Source organism: Pteropus vampyrus, unplaced genomic scaffold (assembly GCF_000151845.1).
Source record: "Pteropus vampyrus isolate Shadow unplaced genomic scaffold, Pvam_2.0 Scaffold38, whole genome shotgun sequence".
NCBI classification, from domain to species: Eukaryota; Metazoa; Chordata; class Mammalia; order Chiroptera; family Pteropodidae; genus Pteropus; species Pteropus vampyrus.
The window spans coordinates 9,198,278-9,214,318 of record NW_011888819.1 but is presented as its reverse complement, the minus strand read 5'-3'; the positions used below and the strand labels follow the sequence as shown (position 1 = coordinate 9,214,318).

At 35.5% G+C, this 16,041-nt stretch overlaps 1 protein-coding gene and 1 pseudogene across 14 annotated transcripts in view; one reads left to right on the top strand and one right to left on the bottom strand.

Annotated features, from left to right (window-relative positions):
• The window catches only part of CHODL (chondrolectin), a 315,491-nt gene that overhangs the window by 142,362 nt on the left and 157,088 nt on the right, over window positions 1-16,041 (top strand). The window lies entirely within an intron of this gene.
• LOC111738456 lies at window positions 697-815 on the bottom strand (annotated as a pseudogene).

Below are 16,041 nucleotides of genomic sequence, written 5' to 3'. Positions count from 1 at the left end.
CACAGTCTATACGCTTCAGCTTTGGTAATGGCTGATGGTGACACATTAGAATAATTTTTTCAGCAGTTCGGATGAGGCTGACTTGGATGCATTATGGAAGCATATTAGTTAGAATGGTCATTTATGCAGATAATAAGTTTGACAAATCATTGTGGAAAATTTTAGTTTGTCAAATCCAAGTGGAAATTTTAGAATTTATCTGTCTTTATTAACTAGGCTGACTAGATAACGAACAGATCTGGATTTCACACTATGCTGTGTTATAGCTATGAATTCCAGATCAAACATGACTCAAATATATAACAGTACTACTCTTAGGAATATAATGTGATTTGTTTTTTCTGTTTATATTTTAATTCCACTTGTATTCGGTTGCTAGGGCTGTCATAATAAAATATCACAGATTAGATGACTTAAACAACAGAAATTTGTTTTCTTACAGTTCGGAGGCTAGAAGTTCAATATCAAAGTGTTGGAAGGTTTGATTTTTTTCTGAGGCCTCTCTCCATGGCTTGCAGAAGGTGACGTTGGTCACCTTCTTGCTGTGCCCTCACTTTGTCTTTTCTCTGTATGCATGTATCCATGATGTCTCTTTTTGTTTATTTTTTTTTATTTTTTAGGCGAGGCAGCCCTCGGTTGACCTCACAGATTGCAAGGACCTTGTCAGCTTACAATCCCTTATTTTTTAATTTTTTACGCCTACAGGACCTGGTCTTCCTAGGTGGTCTCCCATCCAAGTACTAACCAGGCCCAACCCTGCTTAGCTTCTGAGATCAGACGGGATCGGGCTTGTTCAGGGTAGCATGGCTGTAGACTGGTGTCTCTTTTTGTGGTCAAATTTCATCTTGTCTTCAGGACACCAGTCCGATTAGATTAGGACCCATCCTGATGCCCTCAATTTAACTTCATCAACTTCTTAAGGACCTTTAACTTTTAACATGGTTACATTCTGAATTACTTGGAATTGGGACTTCGGCTTGTGAATTTTGTGGGGAGAAAGTTTAGCCCATAACACCAATGCAGTTCACACACCTACCAGTATTCATTGAGCTCTTACTAGGTGTCAGCACCAGGTTAGGCTCAGGAGATACAGTAGAGATGGGGTCTCTGCCCTTAGGGAGCTGTCAGTTTCATTAGAGTTAAGCAAACAAATAGCTACATATTTAAACACAGTAAATGCTAAGGCAGTGAAAAGAACATGTGAAGATCGACAGGATGGGGAGAGGGGAGGAGGTGGTGAGAACACTGCTTAGAAGGGGTCCTTAGGAAAAGTACCTCCATGGAGGGACATTTTCTTCAGAAGTGAGAGCCTGTGTTTCAAAAACCGAAATGGGGTCGGGTTGTCAAAGCATGGTGAATAAAGGGTCGTGAAGTGAGATCGATTGGAAGGTTATCAGGTGTTTGGATTTGTATAACCTCGTAGGCCTCGAGAAGGAGTTTGCATTTTATATGATTTACCACATGAAGCCCTTGAACATGTTTAAGCAAGAAAAGGATTTCTGTTTTAAAAATCTACCCTGGCTGCTGTGATGTGGATGGAAAGGCATGGAGCAAATGCAGGGGACTCGTTTAAAGGCAGTAGCTCAAGGCAGTGATTATGGTGGGTTGGATGAAGGCAGTAGCAGTCAGATGAGTGAAGTAGATAGAGTCAAGACATATTTTAAGGGTAGAAATGACAAGACTTGCAGGTAAGTTGGATATGCAGAGTAAGGAGAGAGTAGAACCAAGAATGACTCAGTTTGAACAGCAGAGTAGACGTTAGTGCCATTTGCTATGGGGAGACTGGAGGGAAAAAATTAACACAGGGAGTGGGGTTGGGAGGCGGTGTTGAGACCTAAGAGTTTAGGTTTGCCCGTGTTGAGTTTCAGGTGCTTATTAGGTTATACTAGGAGGGTTGTAGGGTTGTTCAAGCAGAAAAAAAAGTATGTGAAGTTAGAGTAAAAATATATCCATTTTTTAATGATTGCTAGTGGCCCATAATTAAAATGGTATCTGTAAGCTTAAATAACTTGCTTTTAAATAAAGGTTTCACTAAAGAGTTAGGTACAGCTTTGGGGTTTTTTTCCTATACAATAAAATAGATATTGGAAATATATAGATGACATGGATACCTGACTCACTCAGAGGGTTTTACCTTTGTGTTCCTATATAATATGAAGACGTTGTTATTAAAGATGTCTTGTAAGGGCAATGTCGCATTTATTTGAAACTGAAGACTGTCGTGCCAGATTTTAGAAGTGTAATAGAAGAGTGTTTTAGAACTTAAATGAAAGTGCTAAGCAAAATGCTTTTAGTGTGACTTTGCAAAATGTAAGTCTGGCAGAGATTTTAAGAAATGTTTGGCTTCTCTGGCTTTAGTGATTTAGTGAGTTTAGTGATTTAGTAAAGACTCCTTGTTAACAGTTTCTTAAATGTTTAATGCTCTAGGAAGAAAGATAGGATGATAAAAAGTTTTCTGTTGATGAAGAAAGTAAATCATTTGGCTTGCCCCACACTATTGGGGCCTTAAAAAGAATCTTATATTTCTATAAGTTAAGAAAGGCCTTTTTCTAGTTTTAAAATTTTTCTTCCTTTTGAAAATACTTTATAAAGAAAAACAGTGGTTAGAAAAATAAACTAGAATCTAATATTAATAAAAATGTGGACTTGAGAGCCAAAGCATATATTACAGAGTATATTATATAGTAGATAGATATGCTAAAGAGTTGAATATGATTTTAAAGGTAGGGAAAACAGTTTGGCTATTCTGTCATTCTTAGCTTCTCTAGAAGTTTGTTTGGCAGGTAGGATTTTATTTCCAGTGTTTAAATTGCTCCCAGGAGTAAAGTGAGTAATCTACCAGGAGAAGTTTATCACTAAATAGATCAGTAGAAATCTTGGCATTTGTGCATACCAAAGGCTAATCTTCATTTACTCACATAAGAATAGTGAGAATTAGTAGGGCATGGATTTTAGTTGTTTTTTTTAATTGTAGGTATTATAATTGTAGGTGTTTTTTAATAGGGTGTTATAAAAAAAAACCTTAAGGATTTCCCCCCACCCCAATTTCTTCATTTTACGGATGAAAGAAACTAAACTCCAAATAAGTGAAATGTGCCAAGCTCACAGCTGGTTAGTGGAGGAATTAGGGCTAGAACTTGGGGATTCTCGTTACTGCCTTTCAAATCACGATGCTGCATTTTATGGCCTAGTTTCTTCTTTTGGTAAATAACAAAATACTTGGTCAGTTCCTTTGTTAAAATCACTGCGTTTGTACATGGTTAGAAGTACTAACAACATAAGAAATCACAGTTTGTGCTGTGAATTTGTATCATAGATATAAAAGATTTGCTAGGGAGGGTGGGTTGTGTCTCCATGTGCTTTCACTCAAACATATTGACATCTTTTGACTAGCATTGATTTGTCTTTCCTATTTCGCCCAGCTCTAGTTGTCCTTCATATTAGACCTTTTGCAACCATTGTCCTGAATGAGGGAAAACATCTCTGGCCAATATTTAGAGTGGTGCTCCCTGAAATATGTGAATTGTTTGTCCCTTTTGACTTTGTTGACGAGATTTTCTACCTGATTGCTCTGGTTGACAATTTGAACAAAGAGAATAAAAGTTTTAGACCCCCACAAATCTGTCATCTGTTTGTCTGTCTATCTGTCTGTCTGTCTGTCTATCTATCTATCTAGCTAGCTAGCTATATTTAATCCATGTCTAAATAGATGAGGAATATTTTCACATGTTGAGGAAATAAAAAAATACTAGGGTATATTGAATTTTTCATTAGATACACTGCATGCATCTCAATAAGTTTAATATTCATGTGGTTTATGTAACACTTTTCAAGCCCAAGCTCTTTATGGATCATGTATATGATATAGAAACTTACAATATATAAATCGTGAATGCAAGAGGAGACTCAGACCGAAGGAGTTAAATGTGCTAGCTGCATCAGAACAATTCTGCACAAAGTTTTGGAAATGGAATATATACTATTACCAACAGTTAAATATAGTGGAAGAGGAAAAATATAATAATATAATATGAATTTGGTGAATGAGAAAGAAAATATTTTTTTCTTCTGCCAAAGAGCCATAGGATCTTTATGTCATTGATGTTGGCACTACTAATAAAGGTATTGTTTGTTGAAATGCTGATGTTGAAGTTCTGTCTTGACCTCGGAAGACATTTTGTTGCCTAAAGAATTTCCAATAGCAGAAGTAGCCAAAATAGTTTTGTTTGGTTTCCATTAAAATACTGAGCTGGTCTGACACTGATTAATTTGTGGTGGATGGAAGGACCAAAATTTTACAGTGATTTCACTGCAAATGAGATTAGTATTTTAGAACTGAACTTCCATTTTTTCCTTGTCTATTGGAGGACTCTCACGTAGTCTTACAAAAGCAAGTCAACAGCAGCATACTTTCAGAGAAAAAAAAGAAATCTATTTCTGTCTGTCTGTCTACCTACCTACCTACCTACTAACATTTATTTTGGACAAATTTTCTTCTGCTTCATTTGAAAATAGCGTGACACATACAAAGAGATAAGGAATTGTGCAGGAAGAAGTAGATTATTTTGCAGAGTTGTTACATTTCTGAGGACTGAAAAATACAAAGAAAGCAGCCCTATATCAGCCTATGTCAAGATAACCATTCTCATAGCTATACATTTATCATAGATATATCTGTTATCCCTATCTATCCTCTCTCTCTCTCTTTCTATCCATATAATCTCCTCTCTATCCATATAATCTCCTCTCTTTCTCTTCATAGCTCTATCTCTATCTCTGTATCTCTATGATCTCTATCATCTGTATCTATATCTATATTTATATCTATATCTATCTATATCTATAATTATATCATCTATATCATCTATATCTATATCTATCTATATCTATCATTTCTATCTCTTTCTGTATTTCTCTCTTTATTTCTGTCCCTATCACTATTATCTCTATCTCTAACATCCTCATCTATATCTCTATTTTCCTCCCTATAGCTATGTATCACACATCATTCACACATATACACATGTGTGATATATCATGATAAATTTATATGACAAATATGTATAATTTATGATATATATCACACATCAAATCATACATATAAATCTTATGATTCATACATGTGACATATGATATCATATGTGATATATCTATCTATGATGAAAATGTATGTGTTTGTATATACATGCACATATATATACATATATTACTTATAGTAGTTTGAAGAGATATAGAAATCTAGTTGACAGATCATTAATCTTCAGAATTTTGAAGGCATTTTTCCAGAAGCCATTTCAAATTTTGTTCATGTAGGTAATTTTTAATTAATTAATTAATTAATTAATTAACTAACCTTTTTAAAGTCTGTAGACTTATTTTTCTGCCTTTAGTGTTCTGAAATTGTACAGCGGTGTGCTTTGGCATACACCTATTTTTATTCTTTTTTTTTTTTTTTTTTTTGATGAGAGTTACTCCATGAGGCTTTATAATCCAAAAACTCATATGTTTTTCAAATCTGGAAATTTTTCTTGAATTCTGTCATTCTGTCATGAGTTCCTGTTATTTCTTTATGGATCTTTTCTTTTCCAGGTGTTAGACAACATGCACTGTCTTTCTCTCTCTTTTCTCCCTCTATTTTTCATCTTTTTATTTTCATATCCTTCATCTGGAAGTTTTCCTCAATCTTATCTCTCAACCCTGCTATTTTGTTTTTCCTTTCTGTTATCATGTTTTTAATAATGTTTCATGAATGCAATATTTTCCCTGATTTTTTGAGGATATTAATGGGAGTTATATTTTATAGATTTCTTTTCATTTTATGTTTTTTTTCCCTGTTTTTTTATTTCAAACTTTTATTTTAGAAGTTTTCCCAAATGTCTAATATTTCTGCCCAGAAGTAGTTTGGAAGTTCTAAGTGCACAGATAGTGTCCTCAAGGTAGAGCTTCATTGTAGGATGATTTGAAAAAACTGTATGTTGAGGAACTCCTATATTTATAAAGTCAGATATTACCTCTAGGTTGAATTACGTTCTCCAGGAAATTGTCTTTTATTCTTATCCTTGATGATAAGATCTGGCTCTGAGCATAGAGCTAGGCACATAGAGTTGGGAAAGATGGCTGGGATTTTCTGCCTTCAATATTCAGTATTCATATGGCTATTTATTTCTCCCATTTTCCATAAAATGCCACCCCCTCATTCTCACGGATTTTTTATACTCATTCCCTCTCCTCCTCTCTCTTTTTCAAGTGGATAGTTGTCATCATTTTTTTTTTTAACATAGACTTTATTTTTTTGAGCACCTTTAGGTTCACAGCAAAATTGAGTGGCAGTGCAGATTCCCATGTATCTCCTAAACCTACACGGGCATGGGCCCTCTCACTATCAGCATCCTACACCAGAGCAGTACATTTTTTACAGTCAGTGAACCTACACTGACACATTGTCATCACCCAGAGTCGGTAGTTTACATTAGAGTTCACTCTTGGTTTTGTAAAATCTGTGGGTTTTGACAAGTGTATAATGACATGTACCACCATGATAGTACCATACAGAATAGTTCGCTGCCCTGAAAAATCCTGTGATCTGCCTATTTAATCATCTTTAAAACATATTTAAGTATCTTCCATTAAAAAAAATCCTGCCTAACCCTCAAAGCCTTCCCCTATATCTCTCCTCTCTTACATAGGCAAACTTCTTTTTTTCACTCTGTTTTCAACCCACTCCAGTCCATCTTCTAGCCTTACCACTTTTCTGAAGTAAATATTTCTGAAATGTGTCACTAAATACCAAAAAAAAAAAAAGAAAAAGGATATTTTTCATTTAAATGCTTTCCTGGCCTTTCCTGAGCACCTCTTGCTGGATTCCAGGCTTATGATTTTCATTACACGTGTTATATAGTTTATTCTTTGCCTCCTTTGCAGAATAATTTTCCTATAATCATGCATTAGTTTATGTCTCAAGGTTCAGCGATGCTTTTATTTTCTTCCTTGTTTTATTCTCTCTCAAGGCAGTCTTATCAGTTCTCCTTGCTTTAGTCACCACCAATATGAGGACACTTTGCAAAATTACATCTCTGACCTGGTGCTATGGACCGAATGTGTCCCCACAAAATTCATACGTTTAAGTCCTAACCATCAGTGTGGCTGTATTTGAAGATGGAATTTTTAAGGAAGTAATTAAGCTTAAATGAGATCATAAGAGTAAGGCCTGATTCAGATAGGATTAGTGTCTTTATAAGAAGAGACACCAAATAGCTTTCTTTGTCTCTGTCTGTGTCTGTCTCTCTCTCCTCTCTCTTCTCTCCCTCTTCCCCCTCCCCCTCTCCCTCACCCTCACCCTTCCCCTCTCCCTCTTCCTCTCCCTCCCTCTGTTCTCTCTCCAAGCAGAGGAAAGGCTATGTGAACACACAGTGAGAAAGCAGCTGTCTTCAAGCCAGTAGGAAGGCTCTCACCAGAAACCAAATTTGCAGGTACTTTGTTCAGGGACTTCTAGCTGCCGAATAACTGTCTGTTGGTTAAGCACCCAATCTGTGGTATTTTTTTATGGTAGCATGAGTAGACTAATATCCCTGGTCATCTCAAATGGTCCCCAGACCTTTATTCAGATGTCAGCTTTTTCATTTGTATCCTCTAAAGGTCCCTCCGGTAAACTCAAACTCATGATATTACACTTTGCTATTCACTCTCAGCTTACAAAACCTAGTGTTTTCCCAATACTTTCTCTTTCAGTGAATGACACTCTTCATCCTGTAAGCTGAGTCAGGACCCCAGAAGTCATTCTTGACAGCCCCCTCCCGTCCTAGCCCTGTATTCCATTATTGTTCCGTCATTCCATTATCTTTTACCTTTTTAATATTTCTTAAATATGTCTACATTTCTCCTTTTCCATTTCAACCAGGCTCTTTCTAAGACCCAATTATTTCCTTGATGTAGCAATCTCCTAATTGTATCTATTCTTACCTCCTTCCAACCAATACTCCCTTCTGTAGCCAAGGTGACAGTTTTAAAGTTTAAAATGAATCAAATACTTTAATAAAGGGTCAGCGACACTCTGGGAAGCCAGGAGCCTGGAGATCAGGTCATCTACTATCAGATCATCATGGCAGTCTACAGACCAAGATTTGGCAACTGAATACACCTCACAGAAGGATTCTATGCTGGCTGAATTGCCATGTGTATCAATATAGATTAACCCAAGCTAGAAGGAATGCCAGTCTGAAGACCTGAGTACCACTGAGTCACAGAACATACAATAGCAAATTTTGCCCCTTGAAACAAAAAGAAGACCTCAGACCAGTGGGTTTATTACTGAAGTTGACTAAACTATTTGGTGATGGAGAACCTCTGAAACATATTCAAATCATTTGGCTGTATCCAGGCTCCAGGGACTCATCTGAAAGATAAATAGATGAAGGCAGAACATAGTTTATATTTATTCCAGAGTCAAGTGATAAAAAAAAAAGTAGTAAACTTTTATAAGTGAATTTCATACTAAAGAAAATTCATAGTTGTTTTGATAATCCCTTTAGTGCAAATTTACAGGAAATACTAACAGTACAAGCACATGTAAGCCTTAAAATAAGAGCAAAAACATCTCGGTGTTATACTTTATAAAGAAGTAACAAAGCAGCATTGTTGTGTTTAGGTGAAGAGACTGATAACTAATACATGACAAAAGGAAAGGATGAAAATATTTCTCAGTGTCAGTACAGTAGACTTTATTATTAGTTTCTCAAAGACAGTCAAGCTCTTAAAATGACAAAATTATGTTAAAGCCTTCAAAGATGGATTTCGAGAGTATAATGGGACGTTAGCTCAAACAATTGCAGTTGTGAAAGTGAATGGGATGAAAACAGAAGGAGCACCAACAAAGACTTTGCACAATTTAGTATTGGTGCCAGCAACAATGATGGCAATGAGATGAATGCAAAAGTAGGCACCAGGGAAGATATAAGCATCTAAAATGTGTAAATTTTGAATGTGATACTGCACTATATTTAAACTTGACACAACCCAGGTTAAAGGTGATTCTGTTTAATTGGTTCTCAGTATTTATGTAAGCCAGATATCTGAAACAATGAAAATGATAAAAATACTGTGTTTAGCGTAACAGAATAATCAAAATAAGCCATTGAATATAGAATCATGGGACATGACATATGACAATGTGTTGTTTGTGACTGACATAATCCCCGGATTGAGTCTTGATAGACGGCCATGAAAATGAAGTTGGCACTAGAGCAACAGGTGGAAGGAGAAGAGGAGAAAGAACATGAAGAATGAAGGCTCACCAGTCTGTAAAAATGATATGAGTTCGCTAACAAAGAAGATCTATCAAATAGCACAAAGTTTAAACTTTTGAAAAAAACAATTGGCTGCCCAGATCCTGATCTAAGTTTAGGGGGTTGGCATGTTAACTTTGATACAAAAAAAAAAACTATAAAAGGAAAATCTTCATCTAGATCAAGAAAAAGAAAAAAAAAAGAGCTCCTACAGAAAACCATTATTTCTTCTGATTTTGAAAAAATAATACTGCTTTATGATGTAGAGAAATACAATTATGATTTTGAACAAACTCAAAAGAAGAGTGACAAAAACGTTAGGATATGGCTGGTTTGATTAAAGTCCCAAAAATGATGGTTGACGTGAAACGATGCTTCAAAGAACTGAAGATGGAATTAGCGTGGATTCAAAAAAGTTTACCGGAGAGAAGATAGAGATGGTTTCCAGATTAAGCCTTTGTGGACAATCCAGCTGTGTTTATCATTCACGAATCCCCGAGGAGCAAAGTAACAGAATTAGTGTAGAACTGCTGGCTGACCCAGGGTTTAGAGAGAAGAATGCAGAGAAAATGGCAGAAAGTGCTGGAAGGATGTGTGAGTGGGAGAATGAACTTTATAATTAAGATTCAGTATGCATCTTAGTTTACTATACCGACTTCCTTTCATTTATTTACTGAGGATATATTGAAGACGAACAGCATGACATTAATTTAGAGTAAACTGTCCTTATTTGTATACAGATTTTTCTCTGGGAAAAATAATTGATTTAAGAGAGAATCAATCATGTGCCCTTGGGGTAAAAATAGGTGTGTTTGCAAGAAACCCAGCAGGCTTATACTATTTGAGAAAAAAGAAAAATAACCACAACTGTTTTAAAATAAATTAAATTTTTATGAAGATTTTAGGTTTTGATTGGTTAAATAATAGTGAGTTAAAATATATTTATGATATTTGAAATTGTAAATATATAAAGTTTTTTATATGATCAAAGAATTATGTAAAGACTATTACTTACAAAAAAACACTTTGAAGAAGTAGTTATCTCTGGACATCCTGCCATTTGTGACAATGTAGATGAACCTGGAGGATATTATGCTAAGTAAAATAAGCTAGTGACAGAAGGACAAATGCTACATCATCTCATTTCTATGAGGAACCTAAAATAATAAAACTCATGGAAGCAGAGAGTAGAATAGTAGTTGCCAGGGCCTGGGGGGCAGGAGGGAGGTGTCGGTCAAAGGGTACAGAGTTTCAGCTATGCAAGATGAATAAGCCCGAGAGACCTACTGTACAGCATGTGTCTGTAGTGTGCATTAAAGATGTGTAATGAGTGTCTGCCTCATTAATATTTCAGTAGCTGTTTATAGTTAACTAAAATTAACTGAAAGCAGAATAAACAAGAATATTTGCTATTGTTGCTATTAACGCAAATAGAATTATGGCTTCAAATGGTTTGTATATGTGATACTAGTAATTATCTCATTGTGTGTTGTCTGAATGAAGATCATTTGTGAATCAGATACAGCTCATGCTTCTGAAAATGGTGGTTGCCACTACCAGCTGAAGGATAGGTTTTATAGGTAAGCTCATGGAAAAGATCACTCCTTGTCTTGCTGTTCTCTTTGAATACAAGGGCATGTACACAGACACATGCACATCACACACGCACAGATTCTCTTGATAGTCATGCCTGCTTTCTGATTCAACATACAGTTATTGGTCTTGTGTTTTACTAGGCATTATAATGCCATGTAAACCTCCGGAAAGCATAAACCTTCTCTTTCATCTTTGAATCTTCAAGCCCTAATAGAGTATTTGCCTCAAAACATACACTAAAAAATCATTGTATGAGAAATGAGTGAATTTAATGAGTAAATGAATGCACAAAGACATGCATCTCTATGATTAATATATAATGCACATAGTTCACACAGGGATATTTTAGAATTGAGAATGCCATATGTATTTGGATACCTAAAATTTCATATCAGTAGTGTTACTTCTTTCCTGGTAAGATGATGAGTAGAGTGTTATTTAATAAAAGTGAAGAATTTAAACCAAAGCATGGCATTCCTGGAGATTGCAATCAAGTTGCCCATGAAGCCTGAGTAAAGAACCCCAGGCAGATGGTCATTACATTAAAAATTTTAAGACACTTAGAAGGAGAACATCAGTGTTTTAGCAAAGCAAGTGGTCATTTATCACTCAGAGGCACTCATTAAATGTAATATTGGAGGTACATTTGATAGAATATGAAAGACTATGGCATTTTCATTTTCCTTGGCAAGAAAAGTTCCAATGAAGTTTTGGTTAATTGTTTGAGGGTATTAAGAAATGCATTAAAAGTCTATTTTTAACATGAATGCTGTGATGGCACATTTGGGAAGGAGGAAGCCTACAGTTGATAATGATGCATTGCTATTTAAAATAAAAAACCTACTCCAATTTAGCCGCTTCATCAGAAGACTTGAAAGGCAACTATTTGTTATATTTCAATGATCACCCAATATGTAAATCCATAGCAAATTTTGTTAGGTTATGGAGGATTTTGGTACTGATTTCTGACTCTAAAACTGGGTTAGAGTTAGATTTATTTGGAAACTTAGAATTTTTTTTATGCCCCCAGCTTATGATTTATGCTACCATATTACATTTTCTATGAAATACAAGGTTATGTTTTTAATTTCGTTATTAAAAAGCTAGGAAATTATGTACTTGGTTTCCAGTCTTATTTCATAAATATGCAACATTTCATTTCCTGTAAACTAAGATTTTCAGGCCAAAAATTGCTCAGGTCTAAGAAGAATTCTAGTGGTTTTCTTTCTCTTAATTATATAGTTTTGTATCTGCTTTTTAAACCACAATAGGAGAATGTCTCATTATTGTATTTTATTTCTGTATTGTTCTTTCTTATATGATGCTACAGGTTTGAATTACCATCTCTAGGGACTGGCAACTGGTTAGAGAGCCCACCCCATTCTCTCCAAGAATAAGAGATCTCCTAACAACTTGTGGAATGGCCTTTGGAATGGAGATAGAAAAAAATCATGTAGGGAGTAGAAGAAATAAGTCTTCTGTTTATTATCTGAACAGAAGTATGCTGGGATTCTTGCTACCACATTTTCTGGGAAGTATAACTTAGGCAGCTGTTATGGGTCAAAATATGTCTTCTCCAAATTTATATGTTGAAGCCCTAACCTTCAGTATCTCAGAATGTGACCTTATTTAGAGAGACAGGGTCTTTAAAGAGGTGATTAAAAAGAGGTCGTTAGGGTGGGCACTAATCCAGTTTGACTGGTATCTTAAAAAAAGGGGAATTTGGATACCAGGGGCATGCACAGAGAGATGACCACATGAATAGGCAGCAAGAGGGCAGCCATCTGCTAGCCAGGAAAAGGTCTGAGGAGGAACCAAATCTGCTGATACCTTGATCTTGGACTTCTGGCTTCGAGAACTGTTTGACAATAAATGTTTGTTGTTTAAGTTACCCAGTCTGTGATTATTTGTTATGGCTGTCCTAGTGAACAAATAGAAGGATGTAGAAGATTCTTAGTGAGCTGTGTTTAATGCCAGATAGTACGAGGCGCTCTTTGTAGGCAGCACCTCAACACGTTGGTGTGTAACTCACAAGCAATTTAGAGAGTTATCTGAGCTAGTGGGAGGAGACTTTTCTTTGAAAGATGAGTATAAACTTTGTTGAGTTGCGTCCTCCAAAAAGATATGTTGAAGTCCTCACCCTCAGCACCTCCCAATTTGGAAATAGGGTCATTGCGGACATAGTCAGCATAAGATGAGGCCTTTAGGGTGAACCTCGATCCAATATGACTGGTGTCTTCATAAAAAAGGAAATTTGGACAAAGACACACACATAGGGAGAATGCCATGTGAAGATGAGCAGAGATCAGGGTGATGTTTCTGCAAGTCAAAAAAGGCCCCTAGCAAACCACACAGATTTCAGGAAGAACTAACTCTGCTTTTACCTTCATCTAAGACTTCTAGTTTCCAGAACTGTGAAGATAATACATTTCTGCTGTTTAAGCCATTCAACAGCCCTAGGAAACTAACATACCCTTGATTTGGTTTATTTTACTTCATACTTGTAAATGTGGATATATGAATTATAAAACTTCATTTGTTTTAATTTATTATCTGCAGTAAGGTTCTCTTAAGCATTGCTTTTCCAAATAATTTTCTTCTTTTGTTCTACCTGTGATATTCTTAGCCAGTAGTCCAGCCGGAAAGGTCATTTGTGATGGACTCTCCAACTTTTCTTTTTCTATACCTAAAGAGTTGCTGGGGAGATTTAAAAAAATATAGGTTCATTTGAACATTCACTTAATTTTAATTCTTGATCTGTTTAATTTCTTCTTCCTCCCAAACTTCAGTCTTTCTCTTTTTATCTAAAGATATACTGAGGTATATCTTTTATTCATTTTGATTTTCTCTCATTTTTGAAAATAAAATCATACACATAATTTTATTAACCTTGCCCTCCCTTTAAACTGTAGTCCCGTGTTTATACTTTTCTTCATGACCAAAACTCTATTAGAGATCAAACTTCTTTAAATAGATGTTTTAATCTGCTTTCACCATATGTTTTCCTGAACTTCACCCCTCTGTCCAGCTGGACCCCGTTCTTGCACCCTGTCTCACCTTGAAAGTATTCTTGTTGACGTTACCAAATTGAATAGACCTTTTGAAGGTCTCATCTTACTTACTGTCTCTGCATTGCTGAAAATTTCTTTCTTAAAAATTCTCTTCTTTCTGAGTTATGAAGTATCATTTCTTTCTGACTAGTTCACTAGCCGTTTTCAGGAGGCAATTTTTTTCATTTTAACTCTTAAATATTGCGGTTTCCCAGGTGTCAGTAACTATGAAGAGTCTGAGATTTTACCTTACTTGCAAGGTAAACTGCCACAGTTTTCATGCGGCTCTTGAGAAAGTGACAAAGAATCGTTTAACTTACAACATTAGCAATGGCCAGTGAATCAGCATTTATACTGTTCTCTGAGCCTTAACTCCCACAATGTGACACAATGAAGGCCAGGAGATGCTCATACACTCAGTGAATTTCATCATAGAAGAAGAGCCCTGAGCTTTGAAACCAGATATTTTGTAGTGGGCTGTAAGTCTGCCTGACCACCCTGTAGGAAGTCATTATCATCATATCTGTCAGTAAGCAAACCTCCTGATGCTCTGGAGGAAGACACTAACTCTCTCTCCTAAAGTTATTAACTATACAAGCATCCTTGAAAATATAGTTCAGAACAAAGGCCATCAGTGCCTTTGCTTTCAAAATATATAAAAACCAGCAACCCATGGAGAACTGTTTTCCAAGCTCAGAAATGTGTCCTCAGTCCTTCACATACATCTATATGCTCTTGCTGGATGACCTCACCTCCCCCATAATTCCAACAACCATTCGCACCCCAATAACCTCTAAAACACTCAAACACTCTCTCTGTTTAATATTTAATCATGACAACTTGGATGTTATATCCAAAATAGGACCTTTTTTCTTTAACCCAATTATGTTCTCATTCTACATTTCTCAGTTTAGTAAATGCCATCAATATTTATTTATTATTTCAAACTAGTAAATTGCAGCCATTGTGTGAACCATCTTCCTTTAGTCTGTAATAAGTCAATAAAGCCGTATGGGGTTTTTTTGAATAATTATATATATTTTCCAATTGTAACTCTTCTTCCCAGTCTCTATTCTAGTTCAAAGCCTCAGCATCTTACTGTGGACTGTAACTACAGCTCCTTAATTGGTCTCTCTGTTTCTGTGATCACTTCGTCAGTTCTACCCTTTACATGGTTGCCTGAGTGATCTTTCTAAAATCATATCTATTTCACTTCCCGCTCAAAACTCTCTAGTAACTCCCTGTATCAATGGTAGTTAGTGCCTTTTCTCTGTCCCCTAAATTCCAAGGTGTGGATGTTTTGGTTTTTTTTGCCAAGTAAAAGGTGGTAGACAGAGACCATATCTTCGGAATATGCATTTGTATGTTATTTAGTAATAAGTTGTACATGCCTGTATTTAATATAATATTTAACTTCCAAAATAAGTTTTATTTTCAACAATACATATCGCTTATGTCACAACTCTCTTCAAATATAAGGCTTATTTTTGTCTCACTGCTTCTAATCTACTGGTCAACATGTGGTAAGAATTTTATTATGGGTTTTATAAATAGAATTCTTTTACTTCTTTCATAGAAGGATATAGCAACCTGTTCGTACAAATCAATTTTTAAAAGAGTTTAACTGAATTACAGAGATATATGGCTGAGTATTCAGCTCTTATCAGACCTTATGCTTCTGGTTCTCAAAATATTAATAATAAGTTAGCAAAAAAGATGTAATATGCAATATATATTATATATATGATGCTGATTGAAAGACAACTTTAAAGGCCTCTGGTTAGTTAGAAGCTTTACTTATGGCTTCAATATAACTTCTGTAAAAAAATGCTTAGTGATGAGCATTAAATGACACACTTAGAGTTTGTCATTTGAAATTATGGTAAGAAATATTTTTCAGGGCAAAAGTGGCAGTTATATGGCTGAAACCTCTCCCACTCCTGACTCTTCTTATTTTAAAAGTTGACATTATCAAGTGCAAGGGCTTCAGACTTCAGGTAGAGAATCAAAGAGAAAGGCTCTAGCAAAAATGAATTGAAAGAGTGTTAGAAGTTATGCTGAATGTAGGAATTTTCATAATGTTGGAATTTTGGCAGTTATAAATTATTTCAGTG